General features: G+C 40.5%; 1 protein-coding gene across 4 annotated transcripts in view; it reads left to right on the plus strand.

The window, feature by feature from the left end:
* tspan34 (tetraspanin 34) overlaps nt 1-26,547 on the plus strand; it is a 52,535-nt gene that overhangs the window by 5,778 nt on the left and 20,210 nt on the right. Inside the window, exon 1 of one of the 4 annotated variants that reach the window (XM_042105372.1) lies at nt 1,860-2,173. The exons of 2 other annotated variants lie outside the window; for them this stretch is intronic. The gene's annotated coding sequence lies outside the window, so the exon portion shown is untranslated. Of the gene's footprint in view, nt 1-1,859; nt 2,174-25,649; nt 25,793-26,547 lie in introns of those variants that run through there. One more of the 4 variants, XM_042105369.1, reaches the window with a different exon arrangement.

A 26,547-nucleotide genomic window follows, 5' to 3' on the forward strand; every position in this document is an offset into this window, starting at 1 on the left:
AAGCAATAAGAACAAATAAACATAATTGTGTTCACAGTATTATTGTATATAATCGTGTATGATACCAATGAATCACTCTTTAGGACATGATATGAATAATTTAATTAGTCATGTGAACCGAGCTAGCTTGCTAGCTAACGCTAGCTTAAAATGCTATACAAGTGGATGGGAGTAGCTATGGCAATAGTACAGCTATGCGCTAACAAGTGACTAGTTGAAGGATTTCGCTTAAACTTAATATACTGTTGCAAATTCACTTGAGTATAAACTATCCACTTTAACTAATGTCAGTAATGTTATTCAGCTAGTTGTCATTTCAAAGAAATTACACTTCTCCGTTTAAAATGTTACCTTAGCTAAGAGGCTAGCTAGCATGCTAACAACCGGACAGTAACTGGCAGCAGCATGGTCTGATATTAGGTTATTTTATTACAAATCCGAACACTAAAAAATTACACTTTTAGGCTTGAAATAATCCCAAACACTTACAGATTATGACAAAATTTTCCAAAAAAACCTCAACAAATCCAGAAAGACATAATGACCAATTTATTGGTAAAATTCCACAAGTCTCCATTGACATTAGTGCAGCGAGGGTTTACTCTGGTCTGCATAAAGGGGGATTTCCCCCCCTCCCCCTTGCAATAATCGAACGCGGAAATTGTCGAACGTTTGCGCCTCTCGCTCCGCTTTAACCCTCTCTGGTATGACTCTTCTTGGCTCTTGGTGTACAGTCATGTTCAACCGTTACAGTAAATGCGCGTCCGCGCCCGCGGATCCGACATGGGTCCACTCAGGATCCGCTGTTTGACAGTAGAATTTACGGGTCCGCCTGGAGGCGGAGCTGATCCTCTGTGCGGCACCAAAACGAATGCGACAGTCACGCGGGTTTGGCGTCTTGAAGGCGGATCCGCCTAGGAGTCTACTGCTGTGTGGGGTAGTTTACCCACCTCCGGAGCGGATAACTCCGCAATCTCCTCGAGCCACGTCTTTGTTCTACAGGCAGGGGCGGAGCTACGTGGTGGCCACGGCCACCAGAGAGGGTTAAAGCGGAGCGAGAGGCGCAAACGTTCGACAATTTCCGCGTTCGATTATTGCAAGGGGGAGGGGGGGAAATCCCCCTTTATGCAGACCAGAGTAAACCCTCGCTGCACTAATGTCAATGGAGACTTGTGGAATTTTACCAATAAATTGGTCATTATGTCTTTCTGGATTTGTTGAGGTTTTTTTGGAAAATTTTGTCATAATCTGTAAGTGTTTGGGATTATTTCAAGCCTAAAAGTGTAATTTTTTAGTGTTCGGATTTGTAATAAAATAACCTAATATCAGACCATGCTGCTGCCAGTTACTGTCCGGTTGTTAGCATGCTAGCTAGCCTCTTAGCTAAGGTAACATTTTAAACGGAGAAGTGTAATTTCTTTGAAATGACAACTAGCTGAATAACATTACTGACATTAGTTAAAGTGGATAGTTTATACTCAAGTGAATTTGCAACAGTATATTAAGTTTAAGCGAAATCCTTCAACTAGTCACTTGTTAGCGCATAGCTGTACTATTGCCATAGCTACTCCCATCCACTTGTATAGCATTTTAAGCTAGCGTTAGCTAGCAAGCTAGCTCGGTTCACATGACTAATTAAATTATTCATATCATGTCCTAAAGAGTGATTCATTGGTATCATACACGATTATATACAATAATACTGTGAACACAATTATGTTTATTTGTTCTTATTGCTTATTAAGAGAGAAAGTTTATTTAGTGACGTAGGGTGACACTCCCACTTATGCAGACCGGAACTGTCCCTTTTTGCTCCCATAGTAACGAATTACGTTGCTCTATCTTGCTAGTAATCAAGGATCTTTGACGGCCACCACTGGTCAAAGCTTGGCCACCCTGCTGGCCCCCCCAGCTCCGTTCAGTGAAAAGTAAAAAAAAAAAGATTGCTGCCGTTTTCGACGGCACTTTGCCAACACTTTGCAAAGCAGGGACTGAACCAATTACTGCACTCTACCTACGACAATTGGCCCAGTCAGGAAGTGTAGCCTACGGTTCTAATCAAATCGTGAGTAGGCCTAGTGCAGCAGCAGCAGCAGTGGGACAATTCAAAGTAGCCATCTGTTAAAAACACTTGACAGTAGACTAGCCTACTACTAAACCTCAGTAACAACAGGTGAGTTGATGATGAGTTGGAACATTAATGTTAATAAGATGTTAGAATGTGTCACGAATCATAGCAAAGTGAGCTGCGTTGGGCTGTCCTTGTTAGGTAGGCTCTGACATTGACGTGTGAAGCTGATCAAAATAAGCGGATGCCCGCGGTAACGCCGTTACAAAAAATATTTACATAATATTCGGGTGAAATGCAAGCATATTAGGCACATATCTCCGGATGGCTCCAATAAAAGTAGTCTAATAGGACATAGCCTAGGCTACTTTATAAAAACATAATTTGCTGACTGCGTGTGGTTCTTGCCATAGCTGCGTTGCCGGAGTTCTTTGTTACATTGCTCCAGAACTGTTCATCGCAGCGAGATCAAACCTTAATTGCGTGACAGAGCAGAAGTGGGGCTTTCCAACGAGACTAAACACTTGTCTGTGCGATCAAGTATGAAAATAAAAAAAACATGAAATTAAATCAAATTGCATCATATTTACAGTTCACCTGCGCACCCATTACTCTCGTTTGAATTAGGCTACTCGCGAACCCGTGATCGCATAGATATGGCAAGCATATCAGAAGAAACAGGAGGCACAAGGCTATCCATTGGTAACCTGACAATAGCCAGATGAATTTCGCTCCGCCTAGCTCCACTCATCCATCTGGAACCGATCCATTGAAGTGTTGCTTCAGAAGGCTGGGCCTAATCAAAAAATGCTTGCATATGATTGAATAAGCCACTTGTCCGTCATCTATTGTCGTGCTACTTCAACCACTCACATCAAAGCCAACCCGTGACGCTGATAACAGTCTCACAGTCGCTTCTACGCTAGGCTATGTCACATCTATGAAACTCCCGCCCTGCGTCCTGATTGGCTGAACCATAAAGTCGGTTGCAGAAATCACTCTCAATGGAAGAGGTCCCAGATGGATGTGAGTGAAGCTAGGCGGAGCTAAGCAGAACGACATTCATCTGGCTATTGTCAGGTTAATCCATTGGTACCAAGTATATCGATCCTTCTGGGCTATAAAAACAGACAACGTGATTGCAAAATAGCATCATGTACAAAAACCAACGCTGCACACCCATTACTCTCGTTTGAATTAGGCCTTATTCACGAACCCGTGATCGGATAGATATGCCACGCATGTCAGAGGAAAGAGGAGACACAGAGCTATCATTTGATACCAAGAACATCCTTCTGGGTTATAAAACAGACGAAGTGACATCAAAATAATAACTTCATATTGCTCGACTTAGGCTACCCCACGTTTTTGTGTTGTGGTGGCAAAGCATATTCATAATCCAACGCTATCATGTGTTTCTCTATTGCAAAGCATGTTCATAATCCGGTTTTGAGATCCTAGCAAATTCCTGCATGACATCCAATTCAAGACTCACATTGCATCCCAATTTATTCAACAAAGGAACACCTTTTTGCCTTCACTTTGTGGCAATGCAGTAAAAAGTTGTAGAATCATCATGAGTGCACACACAGACTAACACGCAAACTCTCAAGTCAGGTCAGATCAGTTCGTGTCACAGATATGGAGCGCAGAAAGGTAATTTTTCATTACTAAATGAAAAAAATGGCATTTATTTCTGTAGGCGCACACCACATGTCTGTAAATTGCTCAGCCCTAAAGCCCCCCTCCACCATGGTTCTTATATTGCCAGATTCAGGACAGTCTGGCCTACACATACATGAAAGTCATGTCCAACTGACAGAGATATATTTCAAAATGTAAGAATTGTATAATACGCTTTTTGTCTTTGTATTGTTTAAAAATCAAAATCAAATCAAGTATTAATATATGAATTGGTGGCAGATCTGGGTAGCCTAGACTGTTCTGAAAAAATATAGCATGTGTAAATGGCACTTACAATGACCAGGATAAAAATGCTTATAACTAAAGGTAGTGAGAATGGCCAAAAATAGAGTAGGGCTCATAGGGCTAAATAAAAAAAATGGCATTTATTTCCGTAAGGCACACAGCATATTTTTTCACATTTGCTCAGCCCCAGAGAATCCCTTCACCATGGCAATGATATTGCCAGATTCAGGACAGACTGCCCTATACACACATGCCAGCTGCCAGCTTGCAGTGGTAAGGTACATGTACATGTACATGTCAAAATAAAAAAAATGTTTATAATACACTTTTTGTATTTTTATTATTTAAAAATCAAAATTAAATCAATGCAAGTATATTAATACATGAAATTGTGGCAGATCTGGGTAGCCTAGACTCTGCTGAAAAAAACAATATACAGTATATCATGTTTGTATGTCACTTACAATGACCAGGATAAATGCTTCTAACTAAAGTAGTGAAAAAGCCCTTAAAACATGTCTAGGGTTCTAAGGGTTAATTTCTTAATTCAGAGCCATGTTACTTACAGCCAAGTACTTGGAGTGGATATCGGAAAGAAATCTAGTTTTGCCATCAGTATAAGAATAAATATCTGCATACAATATTTGTAGTATTTATTATTGTTCTGTAAGTAAGGTGCATTATCATAATCTACTTTTTTATAGCATTGGCCTATTTATGGAAAATGTGTTGGAGTGGACAACAAACTGTTCAGGTTGTCTGTGAATGGACCTTTGTATCAGTGTTGGCCTTACACAATTAATTTACATTATTAAAAACAGGCTATCCTAATCTTCAAAACTTTTTGAGTAGTTTTCATATAGTAGTTTTGATTTCCAAGTGCCACCCCAATAAAAAGTCTGGACCCAGCTGGCCCCCCCTATAAAATCATTCTGGCTACGCCCCTGTCTGCAGGGCTCTCAAGTGTCATGCATTGAGCATGACAGTCACTCATTTAGGTCTTTTGCAACTCACTCAAAGACACATTGTATTTCTCACGCAGAAAAAACTATTTATAATATATTTAATATGCCACAGCACCCAAAATGTCTCTGGCCGCGCTGCTCTCACTATGGAACCGGTGTTACATGGCAACTGGCACCCATGTTAACTGGCTGCGTTGGTGACGTTTCACGAGTGATGACGTTTCTTCGACAGATGTGGCAGATTTGTCAATTTTTGATGGAAACTGGAGATGAACAAATACAAAAAAGCATGACATATTGAAATGTCAACATTGTCTGTAGTACGCTACATGCACTGAACCATGAATACCAAAGAATAACTCCATGTGGGTATCATCCTGCCTCCTAAATGAAACTGCTTACATGATAACCATTCAACTATGTACTTGCGCCACAAACCAGCTGACAAATTTGGGACAGCCGTGGCCTACTGGTTAGGGCTTCGGGCTTATAACCGAAGGGTTGCCGGTTTTGAGCACTGCTCTCCCATGCCCACATCCACGACTGAAGTGCCCTTGAGCAAGGCACCTAACCCCTCACTGCTCCCCGAGTGCCGCTGTAGCAGGCAGCTCACTGCGTCGGGATTAGTGTGTGTTCACTATGTGCTGAGTGTGTTTCACTAATTCACGGATTAATGCAAAGACCAAATATGAGAGAAATATTAAAAAAAAAACATCAAACCCATGTTTACCCATGTTTACATGTCAGCGTTAATAGCCTATAAGCCTAAGGGTTTTGCGCAAATTTGCGCCCTGTGCGCAAATGTTGTGTAAAAATATGGACACGTTACAGCCTAGACTTCTCCTGGCTTTCAATGCCTGTGTTTCATGAACTGAATTTCTAAAGAATAGGCTGGACAAAAGGATACACAATTAGGCAACACATTTTTATTTGATTTACTTGCTGGCGTTCATGTGCCTCTATATAGCCTACTTCAGGTACGGGCGGCCACAGCCTAACCTTAGTGAAACGTTTGTAAAACTTAACCATGATACTCTGGAGGTCTACTAAATGGCTTGGGCAATGGTAGCAAGATAACATGGTAACCAGATAACATGTTAACTTGTTATAATGATAACATTAGCTGACTTCTTTTAATTGTACAAGTCAAGTAAGCTGGTTTGTGGCATAAGCAGGTAGACGTCAGATTATCAAACAAGCAGGTCAACTTATTAGTGGTTCGATGCCCACGTGGAGTTAATTTATGCTATTTAGGTGTTTGTTTTTTGGGTGGCATATTCATGGTCTAGTGCATGTAGTACTACAGACAATTTTTTTACATTTAAACATGTCATGCATATTTGTGTTTGTCTCTAGTTTATATCAGAAAGTGACAAATCTGCAAGCAGCCGCATCTGTCAAAGACTCGTCATCAATCGTCAAACGTCATCAACACAGCCAGTTAACATGGGAGCCAGTTGCCATGTAACACCGGCAAGAATCAAGCACGTCTCCCCTGGAGTTCTTAGTCGAGCCTGCCTCTTTTCAGCCAATCAAAAAAAGAAAGGGGCAATAGCCAATCAGAAAATAGCACTATTGTATCTGGGTAAGATTTAACGCAAGAACCAATGGGAAAAAAAGCATATCCTGAAAACAGAAAATAAGATGAAAAGTTCATGATGAGCAATGTTACATGCATCACGTAATGACAGTTATCTGAACAAATGTGCATTGTAGGCCTACACCAAGCAAGCAAGCACAGTAAAAGGTACACCTAAACGTGAATTTGCCAAAATCTATTCCCAAGTTTGAATACATTAAACTCTTAACTCAAAACGTAACTGCTACATAATTCACATAGGCCTATCTGGGAATGTACTTTGTTCATAGATGGGAACTAGGCCTACTGTGCAGTGCTGCACTGAGTCTTCCTGTGGACTCTGCTGCCCTCTACAGGCAGACCAGAGTCACTGCATATTGTCGTGATGGAAACAGAAAAGTTGAGAGTGAAATTTTGTGCATTGGGAAAATAACTGAAACCATATTTCACTACAATGATCCACAGACATGTGTGATAGTGTGTGTGAGAGATTGTTTGTGTGAGAGTGTTTGAGAGAATGTTTGTGTGTGAGAGAGAGATTGTTTATGTGTGAGAGAGATTGTTTATGTGCAGTGTGTGTAGATCTGTCTGCATGTGTGTGATAGCGGAGACAAGTCGTGTTCAGAAGCAGTTGATAAAGTGGTTTAAAATTGTGTTGGTATTATACTTTATGAATGTGTACATTTAGCAGCAAGTGGAGGACAAGTTCTGTTCTGACCCCCAGCGCTCCCTTGAGGCCTTTTCCTGTCAGTGCAGGTTGGACCTGATCAGGTTTAACACACAACAGAGCATAGATATTAGAAAGCTAGATACCGCATTGGGCTCCAGAACGTACGTAAATAGCGTCGCCATCTTGGTGGGGGCAACAATAACTGGAGGCCAATGGAGACACACGTATCTCTGATTGGAAATCAGACAGGTGTCTCTGACTGAAAATCAAACAGGCGTCTCTGACTGGAAATCAAACAGGTGTCTCTGACTGGAAATCAGACAGGTGTCTCTGATTGGAAATCAAACAGGTGACTCTGATTGGAAAAAGGTGACTCTGATTGGAAATCAGACAGGCGTCTCTGACTGGAAATCAAACAGGTGACTCTGATTGGAAATCAGACAGGTGTCTCTGATTGGAAATCAAACAGGCGACTCTGACTGGAAATCAGACAGGCGTCTCTGACTGGAAATCAAACAGGCGACTCTGACTGGAAATCAAACAGGCGACTCTGACTGGAAATCAAACAGGTGTCTCTGACTGGAAATCAGACAGGTGTCTCTGATTGGAAATCAGACAGGTGTCTCTGATTGGAAATCAAACAGGTGTCTCTGACTGGAAATCAGACAGGTGTCTCTGATTGGAAATCAAACAGGTGTCTCTGATTGCGGCAAGTGTTGCTGTCACTCCCCCATAGACAATAAAGGTGTTGCCCCCAGCAATATGGCGGACACATTTACGTATGCCACCTAATAGAACTCAGAGCCCAATGCGGTATCTAGCTTTCTAATATCTATGCGACAGAGCACCTCTGGAGCAGGACATTGTGGGTAGTTAAGGGACTCTCTCTCTCCTGCGGACACATAGGTTTGTTTTTCTCTTCAACGTACGTAAGCTAACATATAGCAGGTAATCTTATTTAGAAGAGAAATGATCTAATATGAATGTATGAACAACCTACAACAGACACCCAGATACTTTTCAAAAATATTTGAAAAATCATTTCCTAAAACTATTTTCAGACATGGGTAATATTTTTTAATATTTCCACATTCAATATATGATAATACAGCATACTGTACACTAATGGTCTTACAATGCAGCAGATGCAGGAGAGAGAAGTGTGTTGAGTTCAGGTGCTGAGTTCAGCCATCTCCACGTCATCATAGACGTCTTCATCTCCACTCTGCTGACCCTCTCTGCTCTGACGTCCAGAGGTCTGCTCTCCTCTTCTGCTCCCAAACGGATCCCTGTACACTAGGCGGATCTGTCCCTCATAACAAACCCAGACATTGCACTTCTTTGTGTCCCGTCCATAGACTCTCCATGTGCACACTCCACTGTCCCCAGCTGTGAGGTTGGATATGGTCAGAGAGTGATTAGGGTGTAAACTAGACACTGTCACTCTGTCCCTCAGATCCTCAAGCATGAACACAGATTTCTTGTACTTTAGATTAAAGTCTAGAATCAGAGCCGGTGCTTGTAGAACTTTCTGATGGTCCCACTGGACCCCCTCCAAAGACCGAAAGACATTCAAGTCAGCACTGTGTTCCAGAATCACACTTTCACCGTGAGAAAACATCACATCCAAGGGGGAGACTTGTTTGCAAACATACAGATTCATTCTCTTTATTGGGGAACCCCCCACACAGTCATACCCCCCAGAGTGCTGTAGTGACACAGAGGGAATGATGAGGGAGTAGTCCCCAGTCTGGCTGCCGTTGAGCATGTACTGATCTCTCTGATTACTGCTGAGCCAGACTTCCCCTTTGGGAGTGAACCACCACATTTCATCAGGGAGCTCTTCTTTCCCAATGCAACAAAGAGTCACATTCTCCTTTTCATGAGCAAAGACATTTTTAGGGATTATGTTCAGAGTCCTTTGACTATAACTTTGACACTGTGTTCCTCTCCATGTCATACAGTAGAAATCAGTAGAGTCATCTTTCATAATCCCAGTGAGTGTGACCAGCGAGTTTTTGAGATCCACCTGCAGTCTGTTCCTCAGATCCTCCACGAGTGGCTCCAGTGAGGAGTTGGTGTCCAGGACCAGAATATTTCCCACAGACATTATCTTGCTCCCGGTCTCAGACCACCTTTCATACCTGTTATATCGATACAGCTGCAGGCTGGTCCCGTGCAGAGAGGGGTCCAGTCTAAACAGTACAGTGCTGACATCATACATTACTGCTTCCTCAGGTTGTTTTTCATCACGGTCATTACAGACAGTGAGACGGAATCTTCTTTCTTCTACAATTTCTTCATCTCTCCACTGTACTGCCCTGTAGACTCCACTCTGGGACATTGTGAGGTTGTTCATTACAAAATGGAGTCTATCAATACATTCCACATTGCACTCCTCTGGAGGTGGTCCGTCTGGTTGTGAGCAGTTGACCAGCAGCATATTTCCGTCTGCAGAAACTCTGTACAGCACGGAGTAATCCAGCGATACCTTGACGTGCCTAAAGGGTGAAATTTTAGCATGTCCTCCTTCAGGTCCAAACACATAATCATGATTTGGACTGAGGTTGGCGCCAACAGGGAAAACTAGCAGGAGAAATCCACTAACGCACACTGCAGTCCCCATTCTGAGTTCTGTGTTGCTGTTCAGTTTAATCTTCTGACACTAACAGACAGACCGTGAGAGACTGAACAAATCATGTGCGTTCCTCTTTTGATTTCCTGTCTGTATGTGTGTGCATGTGTTTGTGGTGGGCCACTGGTGGGAACACATACCCAACCTTGCACAACACTAGACTAGACTAGAGCAAGTGTGTGTGTGTGTGTGTATGTGTCTGAAGGGTCGGCTTTGTACTTTGTCACATATCATTTCTTTATTACGAACCACCATACCGGTGCTGTCTGGTCCAATCAGAATGATGGTAAGATTATGTTGTTATGGGTTGTATGTTATGGGTTGTGGTCAGAATAAATGACCTTGTTACTTGTTGTTGTGCTTGTTTGAGTGCCTGGTGATCATGGATCATACCACAGTCTCCTCCCTCACCCTAATATGGGTTTGTAACCAGTTCCTCTCCTCACTCCCGTAATGTTACCCCCTAGTATAAGTATATATACATACTCAGCCAAATGTAATGTAATGTAATGTAATATATACTCTTTTGATCCCGTGAGGGAAATTTGGTCTCTGCATTTATCCCAATCCATGATTAAGTGAAACACACTCAGCACAGTGAACACACAGTGAGCACACAGTGAGGTAAAAGCACACACTAATCCCGGCGCAGTGAGCTGCCTGCAACAACAGCAGCACTCGGGGAGCAGTGAGGGGTTAGGTGCCTTGCTCAAGGGCACTTCAGCCGTGCCTACTGGTCGGGGTTCGGCAACCCTCCAGTTACAAGTCCGAAGCGCTAACCAGTAGGCCATGGCTGCCTCTATCAATCTTATATGCTGCATGAATACAAACATGTTTTCTCTGGAGACAAATATATTTTTGGATTCAGCTTCATATCTTTAACTCTTTATTCTCCTCCTACCTCCTGCCCTGTCCCTCTTTTCAACCCCTTTTATGAAGTGGATTCAGATCACTGGGTCCTCCCTTTATGACATGGATTCAGATCACTGGGTCCTCTCTTTAAGACATGGATTCAGATCATTGTGGGTCCTCCCTTTATGACATGGATTCAGATCATTGTGGGTCCTCCCTTTATGACATGGATTCAGATCATTGTGGGTCCTCCCTTTATGACATGGATTCAGATCATTGTGGGTCCTCCCTTTATGAAATGGATTCAGATCATTGTGGGTCCTCCCTTTATGACGTGGATTCAGATCATTGTGGGTCCTCCCTTTATGAAGTGGATTCAGATCACTGTGGGTCCTCCCTTTATGATGTGGATTCAGATCACTGTGAGTCCTCCCTTTATGACTTGGATTCGGATCACTGCGTTGTCTCCCTTTATGAAGTGGATTCAGATCACTGTGGGTCCTCCCTTTATGAAGTGGTATCAGTGAGAAATGTTATCTGAACTAATGAACTGCATGCACACATTATGCATATATATGCATTTCCTGCTTTATTTTGCTTAATGTTTGCCTGTCCCATGGTTTAGCTGTCATTACCAGCACACTATTACCAGAAAGATTGATGCCTTGATGTCCAGAAACATAAGAAAATCTACTCTTTATCCCTCGTTTTGGGCATGTACACTTATTATGTGTCATTACCATACGCACTGTATTTCTGTATTTTTGAATATTCCTGAAATTTTAAAATTACTTTAATAGTTTAAATGATGTACATTACATGTAGAAAACTAGCTACACTTGCATGGTGATCATTTTTGCTTCTCAGGGTAGTTTTTCGGTATAAATCCGTCATCACCAACACAGTCAATTGTAGTGGTAATGATGACTGTGTTGGTGATGACATTTTTGCAGATACATTTAAAGTACTCTTTTTAAAAGAAATAAGTTTTTTTTCCCACAAAGTCAGTTCAACTTGGGTTTCTAAATTATAAACATTTAATTGCAATAGATTACGATCAGTGATTTGTCATCACCGCAACAAATGTCATTACCAGAACTGCAATGTCATCACCATCACCATGCATATTTTTGCCAATAGATTATGTATAAATTACAATAAATTACATTAATTAGATATTTTTGACAATGTTGGACAGTCTAAATTGCCACTGGATGAAAACAGATATGATATATGGCATTTATTTCAAATAAATGAAATTCCAAGCCAGGGTCGAGTGAAAAAATCAAAAAATAAGATACTTAAACGACTATAATTCATGTTGTAAGTAAAATTCAACAATTCTGATAAGTTCAAGATAAAATAGACTTCATGTGAAACCATAATTGATCATTGATTGATCATTGATTGACCATTTCATCTTTAAAATGTACATATTAGATGATGTGATGGTAATGACATTTACCTGAAAAATGACAGAAATCATAAATTCCCTTATATTGTGGTCTCAACCAAGCTCACAAGGTTACTCCTATCAAAATTACTAATAATTTGATGCATACCAATTTGTAAAATTTTGAATTTTATTTTTCAAAATTTCAGTAACCCAAATAGGCCCGAAATCTATAGTCACACACACACACTCTCTCTCTCACACACACACACACACACTCTCTCTTACACACACACACACACACACATGCTCTCTCTCTCTCTCTCTCTCTCTCTCTCTCTCTCACACACACACACACTCACACACACACACACACACACACACACTCTCTCTCTCTCTCTCTCTCACACACACACACACATAATAAATGCAGTGACGCATGGTGTATAGAGATGTAGCGGCTACATCACAAAAACATAATTTTGACACACTGGCAGGAAAAACTACATTCTGAGCAATAGCTTGTCAGCCATTCGCAGCCTTATATCTGTTGATGTCCCCACCACTTAACCCACCACCAACACATACTACTGTACCCACCACTTAACCCACTATCCCATACACACTAATGTATGAATCAATTATTTTAGATAAATATTAGTGCTGTCAAACGATTAAAAATTTTAATCATGATTAATCGCTGAATTCCTATAGTTAATCACGATTAATCACATATTTTATCGCATGATTAAAATTCTATTATTTTGCATTTCTGAACTTTCCAGGAGTCCATGTTAACAATATAAAGCAATTATTGTGTATCTTGATTAGGATTCAAATGAAAGCAAAGCAAGTTACTTCATTAACTTAACTTTAAGTAGGTCTATTTGATTATTTCAAATCAAATTTCAAAAGATGTGCAGCAGACCTGAGGCAACACAATATATTCTTCAGAAATATAGCTAATAAAGGGCATAACAAACATAAAATACTATATTCATTATCTTTGAGTTCAGTTGAAAATAAGGAACTTTGCGACATGAGTGCACTGCCATTTTATAGGCCTACAGTCTGTGGTGCACTGTCACTTGCCACACACATCAGCACCGAAGTTTTTAACATGCAAACACTGGATGAACAATGGATTTTATGGAGCGGCGTCGACCAAATATAACTGAATCGTGATTTACACGGCGGCAAAGTGCGATGCTGGTGTGCAGAGTTGTATTGAAAAGAATGGAATCTAATGTACAGTAAATGAATGTCGAAAGCAGAGTGCATCGCACTCATGTCGGCATCGGTGTCCACAGCAATTTAAAACACCATTCAGCTGACCGGGAGTTCAGAACTATTGTAGGCTACGGATCTACTCTTTGGCCGGCTCGTAAGCCCAAACAAGTGTGTGCAGCATGCCTTTACGTAGCCTATTAAAGGCGCATCATCATAAAGATAGGTTACATTTAATCTGCATCACGCCCCATTTTAGCGGAAAACAAGTTAACATACATATATCATTGATTCTAATGGGAAAGACAGATAGCCTAATCACACCTTGACGTTACATCTAGTTATTAATTTACAGGCCATTCAATAATTTTACTAACACGGCAGTTATAAAGAATTATGTGTATGTAACTTACTCATGTCGAAACGATGTAGGCTACATTACAACCCATTCAGCACCAGTTATTAAAAAAGTAATGTAATTACAGTAATGCATTGCTTGTTGCTGTAATGCAGTAATGTAAGGCATTACCAATACAATTTCAGTAATATTTTACTCGGTACAATTCTCAGTAACTGAAGTTACTTTGCTTTTTAATCCAAAATTGACAAATGCTCAATTGGCACCAGAGAAGATTTTCCAAGAATTAAAAAAAAGTAATCTAGGCTGGTCCTGGAATTTGATTGCCTTGTTTAGATGACTGTAGAAAGGGAATTTGAGTTATCTCTACCATTCATGCAACAGATCTAACATGGTTAGGCTATACTTCTCATTTCAAGCAGTGAGAATAACTAAAATGTTGCTTTTACAGACAAAGATTGTAGCCATTATTCTCAAACTATTTGCATTAAGTCTACACCACTGTAAGTGGAAGGAAATGCAACCAGCAATGAGAACCATTTAAAGTCAACATACAATTTCACTATGGCTGTATTTTACTATATTAAGTTGTGAGTGACCTTTGGCCTTTGGGGCCTACATTGTCCCATGAGCCATAACTGTAACCATTATATTGTTCTTTTGTTAGCCTTAAGCCTAGCTCAGTCATTATGCCATACCACATCACCTCCTGCCGTGTAATGAGCTGCATTGAACACATGAAGATCTATTGAGAACACCAAATCCATATTTCCTGTTATTTTGGTAAAAGTAATGTAAACGTAGTGTAATGCCTTACAATTCAAAGACAGTAATATTGTAATGTAACAAATTACTTTGAGATGACAGTAACAAGTAATAAATAATGCATTACGCTTTTGAAGTAAATTGCCCAATACTGTTCAGCACGTACTACCTACACTTACCATATCCCATGTAAAACGGTTAGCTTGCTAGCTAGCTAACTGTGGAACTTCAGTATAACAGGCATAGCCGATTATCTCACCTAGTTGTAGGAAAAAGGCTACGTTCATATTACAAGTGATAGAATGAATGTGTGACTTATGTTTAGTTGATGTTATGACATGTAAAGTTAAGCTTGCCGAACTTAGTTATAGTCAGCCACGGGCAGTTTGACTGTACATTCGTGACACTCCTGTTAGGCTAAACTGGAAAGAGCAAAAAATAGGAACATAATGGTCACATTAATCCCATAAACACACAGATAACTCTTACACCAACCTTATTTTGTGCCTTTTATTCACGTTTGTTTCAGGATTTAGTAATTATAACCCCTTTTCGCTTCCCACTTCTATGCAGCATAGGTTTCCATTATCCAAACAGCTCCCTTTCCCCTAAAAGGGGGCGTGTACATGCAGCACGGTCTAGCTAGATCCAGTGTGGTGTTGTAGTTGTTCTAACGTTACTAGTTGTTGCAACAGCTTGTGAAAAAACTACAACGTTTGTTACACCAAAAAGAACGTTAATCTTGCGATAAAAAAATTGACGCCGTTAAAATAGGTTTACGTTAACGCCGTTAATAACGCGTTTAACTGACAGCACTAATAAATATACACGTGAGTCACAAAATCTGACTTCACCTCATCCGCGGACAGAGAAATGTGAGAAATGCAAAAACATGCGTGAGGGGACAGCGAGGGAGATCATGCATTAGCCTACATTAGGCCACAGTACTGTGATAACCCAGATTGGGTGCTACCTTGTCCCAGCGGATTTAGCAATCAAATATTGCATTTCTAATTTAGCTAGGCTTACTGTTGTAACGAGCTGTTCAATAGTTAACGTTCTCAGTCATGGCTAATCTAGGCTAAAATAGCCTAGCCTGAGTTCGTAAAGTTGCAATGAATGAACTGAACTGATTTAGTCATTCTATCAAAAAAAACTTTTGTCTTTCCAAAGTTTATTTTTGTCTTTCGGTGTACAGTAGCCTACAGTAGCGCCGCTCTGAACTTTCCTGAACTGGTTTACGGCAGCCGCTACATCTCAATACATGTGTTCATCCTGGCCTGAGTGTTCTCTTACTGAATAACAGACTTCCTGTAAAGGTGTGTGTGTGATTTATGTTTCCTAACTGAAGTGTGTGTGTGTGTGTGTGTGTGTGTGTGTGTCGGTGTCGGAGTTTATTCATGGAAGGTTGCCAGAAGTGAAGCTCAAAGTCTACAGTAACTCCAATGAAATCAATAGTGACGATGAATCATGAGATCTCTGATTCACTAGACACTCTCTCCCATGTGTCGTTGCCATAAGGAAATGAGTATGTGTGACAATAGTGTGTGTGTACACTATACTGCTTAAGTGTTTTGGGTCATTGGGAAATGATGAATTTGCTTTTATGTGTGTGTGTGTGTGTGTGTGTGTGTGTGTGTGTGTACACTATACCGCTTACTGTAAGTGTTTTGGGTCGTTGGGAAATTATATGTTTTTATGTGTGTGTGTGTGTGTCTGTGTAGGGTGTGTGTGTGAGTGTGTGTACACACATGCTGATGTGTTCAGGAGTATGTATGTGTAGTGTGTGTGTGTGTGTGTGTACTGTATGTATGTGTGTGTGTGTCTATGTGTTTGTGTGTGCATGCTAATGTGTTCAGGAGGGTGTCTGTGAAGAGTGATAGTGTTTTTTTACTACCATATTTCTCTTAAAGAGGCCCTATGCAACAATTTTAGCAAAAATGACCTTAATTATGCAGGTTGAGAGTCATTCTGATGGTTCTACAACACTTTTTGGGTCGTTTGGTGGGTGCTTCGTCTCCCCCTAGTGCTTCTCCGTGGAAAAAACGAATATGCAACTTTCTGGTCGCGGTCCGAACACATCCGGATGTAACTCGGCGGAAATACTCCAAAATGTAGTCAGATTGTAGACTGCAAAATGGACTCCGACTTGGCTTTGTTGCTGTTGAAATTGTAAGTAGCCTACCCTTGGGTGAACTTGGTGAAAAAAACGTTTTTGTAATGTGATTTGATAGTCTCTTGAACAATGTGTTTGCTCGACCGTTTTATTGTGAGCCCTATGTGTTTAGCTTGGTTTATTGATGGCTAGCTCGCTAGCTAGTGGAGGTTTAGTGTAGCAGTCACTTGCTACCGAAGCTGCAGGGGGAGCTATGTCGTGAAAAATGCGAGCCCAAATCAGGCGAAAACCCAGAAACCGCGAAGGAATAACCAGACCTGCATAGGGCTTCTTTAAGACTCAGTCAGGATGATGGAATATCGTATGGATCCAGGCTTTTATTCTTTTCAATGAGGGGCCATGCAGTGCCCCTCAAGGGAGAGAGTTTCATGCTTGAGTTTTACTAGTATTCTCTAACTATACAAAACAGTCTCAACCTTAAGTAGGTTACACACAAAAAGAAGGAGTGACCTACTATGAATATGTAAAGGTGTGGTGGGAGGGGAGGTGGTAGAGGTGGGTCGGTCGCGAAGGAAGAACTGATTCGCCTTTCTAGTTCTTATTTGTTCTTTCGTTCGTCGCTGAATCACACTGACCTACTGCTGCTGTGAATGCCAATGGCCCAGCTTTCTAAGGCGAGAGCCAAACCGATTGTAGGCTATGCTGTTGTCTGTATTGTTTCTAGAACGCTCTCATCGAATTAGCCAATGAGGGGCATGAAAGCATAGCAACCGTTTCCATGAAAAAAACAAATAGGCTAGTGGGAGAGCATACGACAAAAAAAATAATGATAATGGTTGACATTAACAATTCCATTTTGCATTTCAATATTGGCATTTACATTTAAATATCTGTCTAATGGTAAATGCATGCTGTCTTTGTATTTTCTGCGTCATGCCAGGTTAATAAATGTCTCTTCAATCTGTCTCGTTCGTTCGTTCGTTCGTTCATTCTCACGCCAAGACCCCCCACCTGTTTCACTTCGATCTGTCGTTCTCGTTCAGTCAGTCACTCGTTCTTGGCTAGAAGCCAGGGGCGGATCTAGAGATTTTTTCCTGGGGTGGCATGAGGTTCCAGGAGGGGGGCCATGGACATTATTCAAAACTTTAAATTCTACGGATTTCATTGAATTAGGGGTTTGCACCGATGTCATGTTCTGGCCGGTAACTATGGTAACCCAGCACGCGCGGCCATATTGGCGATACTCAGTACAATGGAGTATTATGCACTTTGGATATCTTACGTGATTGTAGCGTGTCTAAACAACAGAAAAGCTCATCAAAATGCGTCTAAAATGCAAAGGCATATAGGGCAGGACTTGGACCACAAGAAAAGGCGCGATATTTCGAGAAATTATCGGATTATTGGCAGCGCAGATCCATATGAGTTGGGTGAGGGAGACGAAGTACCAAGTTCAACCACAAGCGCCCCCCTTCCTCTGATAACTTCTGGCATTATTGTCCCTTCTCCCTGGTTTTTTATTAACGTTTGGAAGTCGATACCTACACCAGATGTTTTTCTCAGTCTGACCTATTGGTACAACCTAAAACACGGCAATAATTAACCATTTTCTTCACTTCATTTACTTCAGTGCCTAATGCTTTCTAATGAGGCGAGTATCTCCAATATGGCGATGTCCAGATCTGATGACACGCCGTGCAAACCCCTAATATGTTTTGCTCTCTACATTTCATTACACGACGTGGGAGGCAAATCGGAGATGTAGCTGGCGTTTTGGATGATGTGGGTCTTAATATGTGAATTTCTTTCTCTGTGTAATCACTATACAGTCTGTGTAGTCTGTTACTTAAATTATACAGTGTCAAAAAGCAATTCTAGGGGGGTTTGGAGGTATGTTCCCCCAGAGAATTCTTTTAAAAAATGACCCCTCAAATGATTTCTTCTAGTTAGTTTTGAGGGAATAGCCTATGGATACATTTATAAAATAAGCCATCAATAGATTTAGGTTATTACTACCTAACCTAGATTTAGGTTATATGGATTGAAACAAGATTCTGATGATTTGGGGGTATTTTTAAAACATGACCCCTCAAATGATGTCTTCTAGTGAGTTTTGAGGGAATATGGACAAATTTAGTCATACAAAATAAGCCATCAGTAGATTTAGGTATCTGAATTGAAACAAGATTCTAATGCAGGATTGTTGCAATGATAACCATGACTGTGACTTTCAAAACATTTCCATCTGATTCAATAAAGACTAAGTACCTTCTTAGTCAAAACATTCTTTTTGGATTTATTATAATACAACAATTTAAAATGTACATAACAAGAATGTAATTATTAATCTACCACCTCACTAATAAACATGCAAACACACACACTGGTGGACAGTAACTACTGGGTATGGGTATTTAATTCAATTATTTAATTCTTTGGAAGGCTTTTACTTCAACCCCCACTACAATTAAAGGCCAAATATCTTTAGCAGGGATTAGAAAGGTTCAAAGAATACAAATGAAAACCGGAAACGAACACAGTTTTTGGAAGGACGTAACTGAAAACGGGAGCAAAACCAATTGTTCCGGAGTGAAAGCGTAATTTTCAATTTTAGATAACCGGTTAATAACGATATTTATCATTCCGATTAACCTTTGTTTAAATATTTTCAAAACTCCATAGGCTTGGAAAGTCACCTGCCCACACAGTGTTCCCCAGACCCCTTATAAGATGAATTTAGTCAGATGTTATGAATCGGTATCTCCCCTGCGTAATTGGCTAGAACTACTAGTTGATATTAATATCCAACACTATGTATGTAGACTAAATTACTGAAACAATTTGTGAAAGAAAATACCAGAGACACTAGGCAAATATTTATAGGCCTGTCATGCTTGTAGCACCATACATAGTAGGCTATTGCAAGGCTTAAAGCAAGGACATTTCCTGTGCCTTTAAGTTAGGCTATTATTAATATTATATAGGTATTATAATATTATGATATCAAATAATGTTTTTGCTCAGAACGAACCTAAATGGAAATCAGTCCCCCTCAGTCCCTGATCTTTAGTGCCAAATTATGTTTTGCCATTCACAATTTAGGCTACTCACTCACTCACAAAGTGGTGAATAATGAAGTACATGTATACTGTATTAAAGTACCTTTATAAATATCCTAAGAAACGACCTCAAACACGAGTGAACAAGCAACATGTTAATTTCTTGAGGACACAAAGTCCTGTGCTGGCCTCAGCTTGTTGGTTCATCTACCAGCAAATGAACCCACCACCCAATGAAACTGGACGATTTAACTGGAATCTAAGCGATTCACTCATGCACAAAGCGTGATGTGCTTTGACATCATCAAACGTCTAGTCTAGCCTACTCTGAGTAGGGTTTGTTTGAAAATAGTAGGCTACTATTTTTAGGCTACTGATTTACACCGTGTATGAAAAGAAAGGAAAAAGAAAAACGCAACCGCCACCAGCTTGACACCGATTAGATATTCTAGTTTGATTTGACATGTCGACCAAATTTACACTCTAAAAAATGCAGCCGCTGAGTAAAATGGGGTCCAACACAGCATTGGGTTATCTTAACCAAGCAAATTGAGTTACTAAATTTAACCCAACAACTGGGTTGAAATTTAACCAATATGTTGGGTTATGTTGACACAACTGTTTAGTTAAAGTTACATAATGTTTGGGTTATGTAACCAAATCCCCAAAAACTACTGGTTGATTTTTAAAATACTCTGCTTGTACAAACTTTTAATAACTCAAAGTTTGTATTTACTTACTTTAAAGTCACACCTTCTGTTAACAGCTTTAGGCCTGATATAAACAGTCTATATTAAATGGCCATCAAAAGCCATGCAATGAAATAAAACAGTTCGACACAATTATTTATTTGATAGTTTATATTATTTATTTGATAGTTTTCTTTATTTTTGAATAGATAGCCTAGTATAAAATGCATGTGATACTTCCATGAAGGCAGGCAGATTCCAAAGTCCGTTTTGGGGGTCAGCCCTGTCAATCAAAGAAAAAAAGAGTGCATTTTAATCACTGTTAGCCTACAGAACTTGCATGAACCATTACCAGTGAATGATATTGACAGACATAAAAATCCACCAGGAAACAAATTATTAGTGCAACACACTCGGAAACCATGACCACCTAATATTATGGAGTTGTTTTAAACATAATACCGATAATAGCCTACAAAACGTGCGTTTATGTCAGATGAGCTTGATAACGCTAACATTACCATTAGCCTAACATTAGGCTGACAAACATAAGTTAAGCAGTGCTAACGTTAGCTAGCTAATGTTACACATTATTCAGTTAGTGAATCCAAGTTAATGTTACCACCAAGAACCACCCAGTAAGTTACATGGCTATAATATGAGGCTACCCTGAATGATTTAATAAGATGTTGTTTGGCATGATTATTATCGTAAGTTACGTGTTGTGAAGAGACTACTTCGACTGTGTTAGCTAGTTGACAAACGTTAGCCACGAAGCATATTTAATTAGCATAAAGTTCCCAAGTCTGCTAACGTTACCTACCAGCTGCTGGTATGCTAATTGTAGTTCGTTGTAAAAGTTTGTTTTGTTTCTGTTCAGCAGTTCCTACCCAGTGAATACAGAACTATGTTTTTATGAGTCTGTATTTGTGTAGATTTAACATTAACAGTAGCTAATATTAGCTGGAATGACACCTGCTAACCTGCTTGAAGCTGAACGAAATGGCAGGCAGAATATTCCTTGATATCACGAAGGGTATGTCTCTGGGTGGACTTTTAAAATCCGTCTGGAAAAAAATAAATAAATAAATAAAAGCAGATACATACCTTCCGAAATCACCTGATTTCCATTGCATGTTGACAGCTGCTGGACTTGACGGTTGAAAGAATATGCCTGCCTGCCTGCCTGACAATTTTTTTTCTCTCAACCTTCAAATAACTATGCAGGTGTGTTGAAGTCACCCTGGTGCTGGGTAGTGTACTCCACGTCAGGTGGGGGACAGGAGGGAGCACAGCCCTAAACTATCAACCCAGCCGTGATAAACTATCAACCCAGCAAGCTGGGTTACAGAAATTACCCAATATGAGTAAAAACAACCAAACAAAATGACCCAACAGCCTCAACCCAGCGTTTGGGTTGAAAAAATAACCCAGCATTTTTTAGAGTGTAGTCATAGATGCAGGGAAAGTGGATGCATGACAATTTTGAGAACCCGTGTTGAATTATCATGTGTATTAATGGGTTGACATTGACAGCAGTATTTACAATCAAAGGTTATCAACTAGCGAAACACACAAATAGACTTTAAACGTTAAACGTTAAGCTACGCATGAGCATGCCCTTATTATCTGACCTGACCATCATCGAAAAATTCGATGAGACAGTCTTGCGGATGTAAATGACATAGACTAACAGTGAGGTTGTTGCCGGGTTAACTGATTTATGGACTGACTATGGGTCTGATTATGGACTTTTTCGACTTGGTGGTCAAACTTACCACTTCGTTGTAGGCCTACAGACAGTTTACACATAGTTGCATGCACTGTGCAATCTGCTGCCAATGGTGAAATTTCGCGGGGGTCACTCCGCTGATGGTGATGGGTGAAACCATTGTGAGGGGGCGGGGGATTCTAAATCGGCAATTTCTGTTTGGGAGGAGTTTGGTGCGGGTTTCACACCTTCTCACAGTCCAACATGTATGAACATAAAATATACTTAAAAAAATATTATCTGATTTATAAATGGGGTGGCAACAGGGGTGGCAAGACTGTGTCCCAGGGGTGGCAGTTGCCACCCTTTGCCATCCCGTAGATCCGCGCATGCTAGAAGCAGAGTGATTATGGCTCTGTAGCCTATAGGCAAAATGGGGACTTGAAACCTTTTCATCAATATAACCTTTCTGCCAAGCCTTTAAACATGTTTGTTGGCATAGCCTACTGGGTCTTTGTTCCTTTATGAATGAACACATTTTTAAAAAAGAAATTAGCTGATCTAGCCGTAGTCTACTCTATTTACCTTCAATATGTCAATTTAATGTCAAGGTGAATGAACACATTAGCTACTGCTGTTTTGTCTAAAAGTACACATAATCATGAAGTTGCAGCTATATATTTGCCGCTACAATTGCAGTGTTGTGTTGACCGTTTGCACAAACGAGGAGCTGAGAACCTGCATTCCATGATTCACCGCTGAACTACGTGAACGAACGATTCAGAACGAATCATCTTGGCGAACTGAATGACGCGAACTGTGTCATAAGAAGGAACGATAAAATCCACCTCTAGGATGTGGCCTCTTGGTGCCATCAAGTCTGGTCAGCTTTTATTGTCTTTTAATTAAAACTACCCCCTTTCCTGGGAAGTTCTTCAGAGGCCTGGCCACATACTGTTTTTACAAACATTGACGTTTCACACCTGGTGATATAGGCAAAAGGCCTCTAGACAGGCTTTCATTGAATTCAAGGATAAACAAAGGATACTCTGAATACAGACCAAAGACACAAGAGATACACATGGATGGATACAAAATCTCAAATGACCTTAAAAAGTATACAGTATGTACATTTACAGAAAGTATTCTGATTCACAACACTTTCAAGGGTGTGTGTGTGTGTGTGTGTGTGTGTGTGTGTGTGCATGCTGATGTGTTCAGGAGGGTGTCTGTGAATGGTTAGTCTATGCAGATATTATCACACCAGTTTGCGAGAATAGCAAAATAATTTAATGTATGCTACGTAAGGGATAATGTATAGAACGGCGGTTATTATTGGGAAAATAAGTCCCGACAGGGCGAACCGGACCCTGGCCCACCAGCGGAGGGGTCTTGCCTCGCCCTGAACGGACTTATTTTACCAAAAATGACAGCGTTCTATACATTATCCCGCTTATTATACGGCTGCTTGCCAAAAACGAATAAATAAACGATAAAGTCTCTTTTACATTTATTTGTTACCGTTTCGTTGTGGCTTTTAATGAGAAACAAATAGTTTGCAACACACGCTGAACTTGAATCAAACGTTCTTTAGAACACAGCTGATCAACCGTTTGCCTTTACTTTTGAATGAAGCTCCGTTGCCATTGACAGCGGCCATTATTTAGAGCAGTGTTTCTCAAAGTCCGTAAGCTATCTCAAGTGGTCCGCAAGCAGACGTGGTAAAATATAATATAGATGAGTTGTTTGCAATTATGTAAATCCAAACAGTTCTGCAACAACACTGCCTATGTAAGCTACACCAATTTAAATCGTATGAATTGAATTCTCTGACACAATAAGGTGCAAAGGCAAGGTGGTTCAGTGAGTAGGCCTATTGTGGAAGACAGATATATTGAAGTAGATCAACTGTTTTTTTTTAGCTAGGTGGTCCGTGAGGGGTATTTCAAACTCATGCAAAATATATAAAAAACACAACGTGAGTTTGAATATATCAACTCCAGTAAAGATGGGCTATTTCCGTGTGTGTGTGTATGAGGGAGAGAGAGAGACAGTGTCCGTGTGTGTGTGTGTGTGTGTATGTGTGAGTTTGAATATTGAAGATAGACTATTTCCGTGTGCGTGTAAGAGAGAGAGAGAGAGAGAGAGAGACTCTGTGTGTGTGTGTGTGTGTGTCCATGTGTGTGTGTGTGTGTCCGTGTGTGTGTTTGAATATCAACACCAGTGAAGATGGGCTATTTCCGTGTGCCCATAGCAGTTGATGTTTTTTTTTCTCACAGAAACTCACCATTTACATGGTACTGAGTGGTCAGGTCACACACCTACACACACAGTGTGGTCAGATGGGGTTTTGGTCCTTTAGGGGTTTATGAGTGTGTTTATACTGTGTCAATATATTTTGCTGGTACTGTTGCTCTGTGTGTGTGTGTGCGCGCCCGTGTATCTCTCTCTGTATGTGTGTGTGTGTGTGTGCTCGTGTGTATCTCTCTCTGTATGTATGTTATGTGTGTGTGTGTGTGTGTGTGTCTATATGTGTGTGTGTGTGTGTGTGTGCTTGTGTGTATCTCTGTGTGTGTGTGTGTGTGTGTGTGTAGATAGATAGATAGATACTTTATTGATCCTCAAGGGGAAATTCAAGGGTCTCAGTAGCATACAGACATAACACACAACATGCACTTACAACAGAAATGGTAAACAAAACATAACTAAACTCCACTGTACAATAAAGACAGTAGAAGATAAGATAAGAAACTAACAAAACTAAATACTAAATACACTATATAAGTTAAATTAAGAAAGTCCAATGTGCTTGAGGGTGATGAAGCATAAGACGCTTGTAGTGACAGGGCCAGGACTGGTGAGGTGCTAAAGGGAGTGAGTGTCATGGTGAAGGTGCAAACAGTAGTCCAACCATAGTCCTTAGTTGTGTGTGCCTGGCAAGTTGCTCAAGAGAGTGGGTGTCATGGTGAAGGTGCAAAAAGTAGTCCAACATTAGTCCAACAGTGCAACAGTAAGGTCTAGAGACCAGCATAAATAATATAGACAAATAGGAGAGTAAAGTGTAATGTAGGTAAAATAAAAAACTATTTCAGTGCAAGAACAGGTTGAGGTAACAGTGTAGCAGTAAAACAGTAGTGAAAACATTAGGCTGTGTACAATAGTAAAGTAACATATAGTGTGTGTGTGTCTATATGTGTGTGTGCGTGTGTGCTCGTGTGTATCTCCCTCTGTATGTGTGTGTGTCTATGTGTGTGTGTGTGTGTGATCGTGTGTATCTCTCTCTCTCTGTGTGTGTGTGTGTGTGTGCTCGTGTGTATCTCCCTCTGTATGTGTGTGTGTCTATGTGTGTGTGTGTGTGTGTGTGTGATCGTGTGTATCTCTCTCTCTCTCTCTGTGTGTGTGTGTGTGTGTGTATGTGTGTATCTCTCTATGTATGTGTGTGTGTGTGTGTGTGTATGTGTGTATCTATCTTTGTATCTATCTTTGTATGTGTGTGTGTGTGTGTGTGTGTGTGTGTGTATGTGTGTGTCTGTGTCAATTGTCCAGCGGCCTGAAGCTGGACTTTGGCCAATAGGAGGAAATGGAAATTCTGACGTTTGCACCCCACCCCCCTTCTGCCGAGGTCTTGTCGTTGAAAAGTTGACACACACGCAGACACTTGTTAGTCTCACATGGACACAGATACACACACACACACACACCTGTCCAGACAACCGCAGAAAACTCCAGCGCCCAAAAAAAGGACTTCTTTTGAACAGCTCCTCTCATTTGAACATGTAAGTTATGGCTTTAATCTTTTTCTCCTTTTGAATCTTTAGTGTTCACCACTGGTTTCTGTTAATTTAGAAGATGTGTGTTGTCATAGTAACTTTACATCAGCATGGCATGCTGCATGCGACTCAAACAGCTTAACACATTAGCATGTTGCTAACAACACTAAGTTTAGAGGAACACGATTTAACACATTAGCATGTTGCTAACCACACTGAGTTTAGAGGAACACAATTCAACCAGCTTAACACATTAGCGTGTTGCTAACCACACTGAGTTTAGAGGAACACGACTTAACACATTAGCATGTTGCTATCCACACTGAGTTTAGAGGAACACAACTCAACCAGCTTAACACATTAGCGTGTTGCTAACCACACTAAGTTTAGAGGAACACGACTTAACATATTAGCATGTTGCTAACCACACTGAGTTTAGAGGAATATAACTCAACCAGCGTAACACATTAGCATGTTGCTAACCACACTGAGTTTAGAGGAACACGACTGAACACGTTAGCATGTTTCTGAGAGGAACACATGGAAGAGCTAAATAGCCAGTAGTTTTGAACCGATGGGCACAACAAACGAGGTTGTTTATTTATTTATGTATATATTTATTAATGGATTTATTTATTTATTTAAGTCGTCACACCCAGCGCCACATTATATTATCATCTTACTCAGTCAGATGTTGACATGTCTTTCCTTGTGCTTATAGCATCAGGCTGTGTGTGTGTGTGTGTGTGTGTGTGTGTGTG

This window comes from Alosa sapidissima, chromosome 9 (genome assembly GCF_018492685.1).
Source record: "Alosa sapidissima isolate fAloSap1 chromosome 9, fAloSap1.pri, whole genome shotgun sequence".
Classification (NCBI taxonomy): Eukaryota; Metazoa; Chordata; class Actinopteri; order Clupeiformes; family Clupeidae; genus Alosa; species Alosa sapidissima.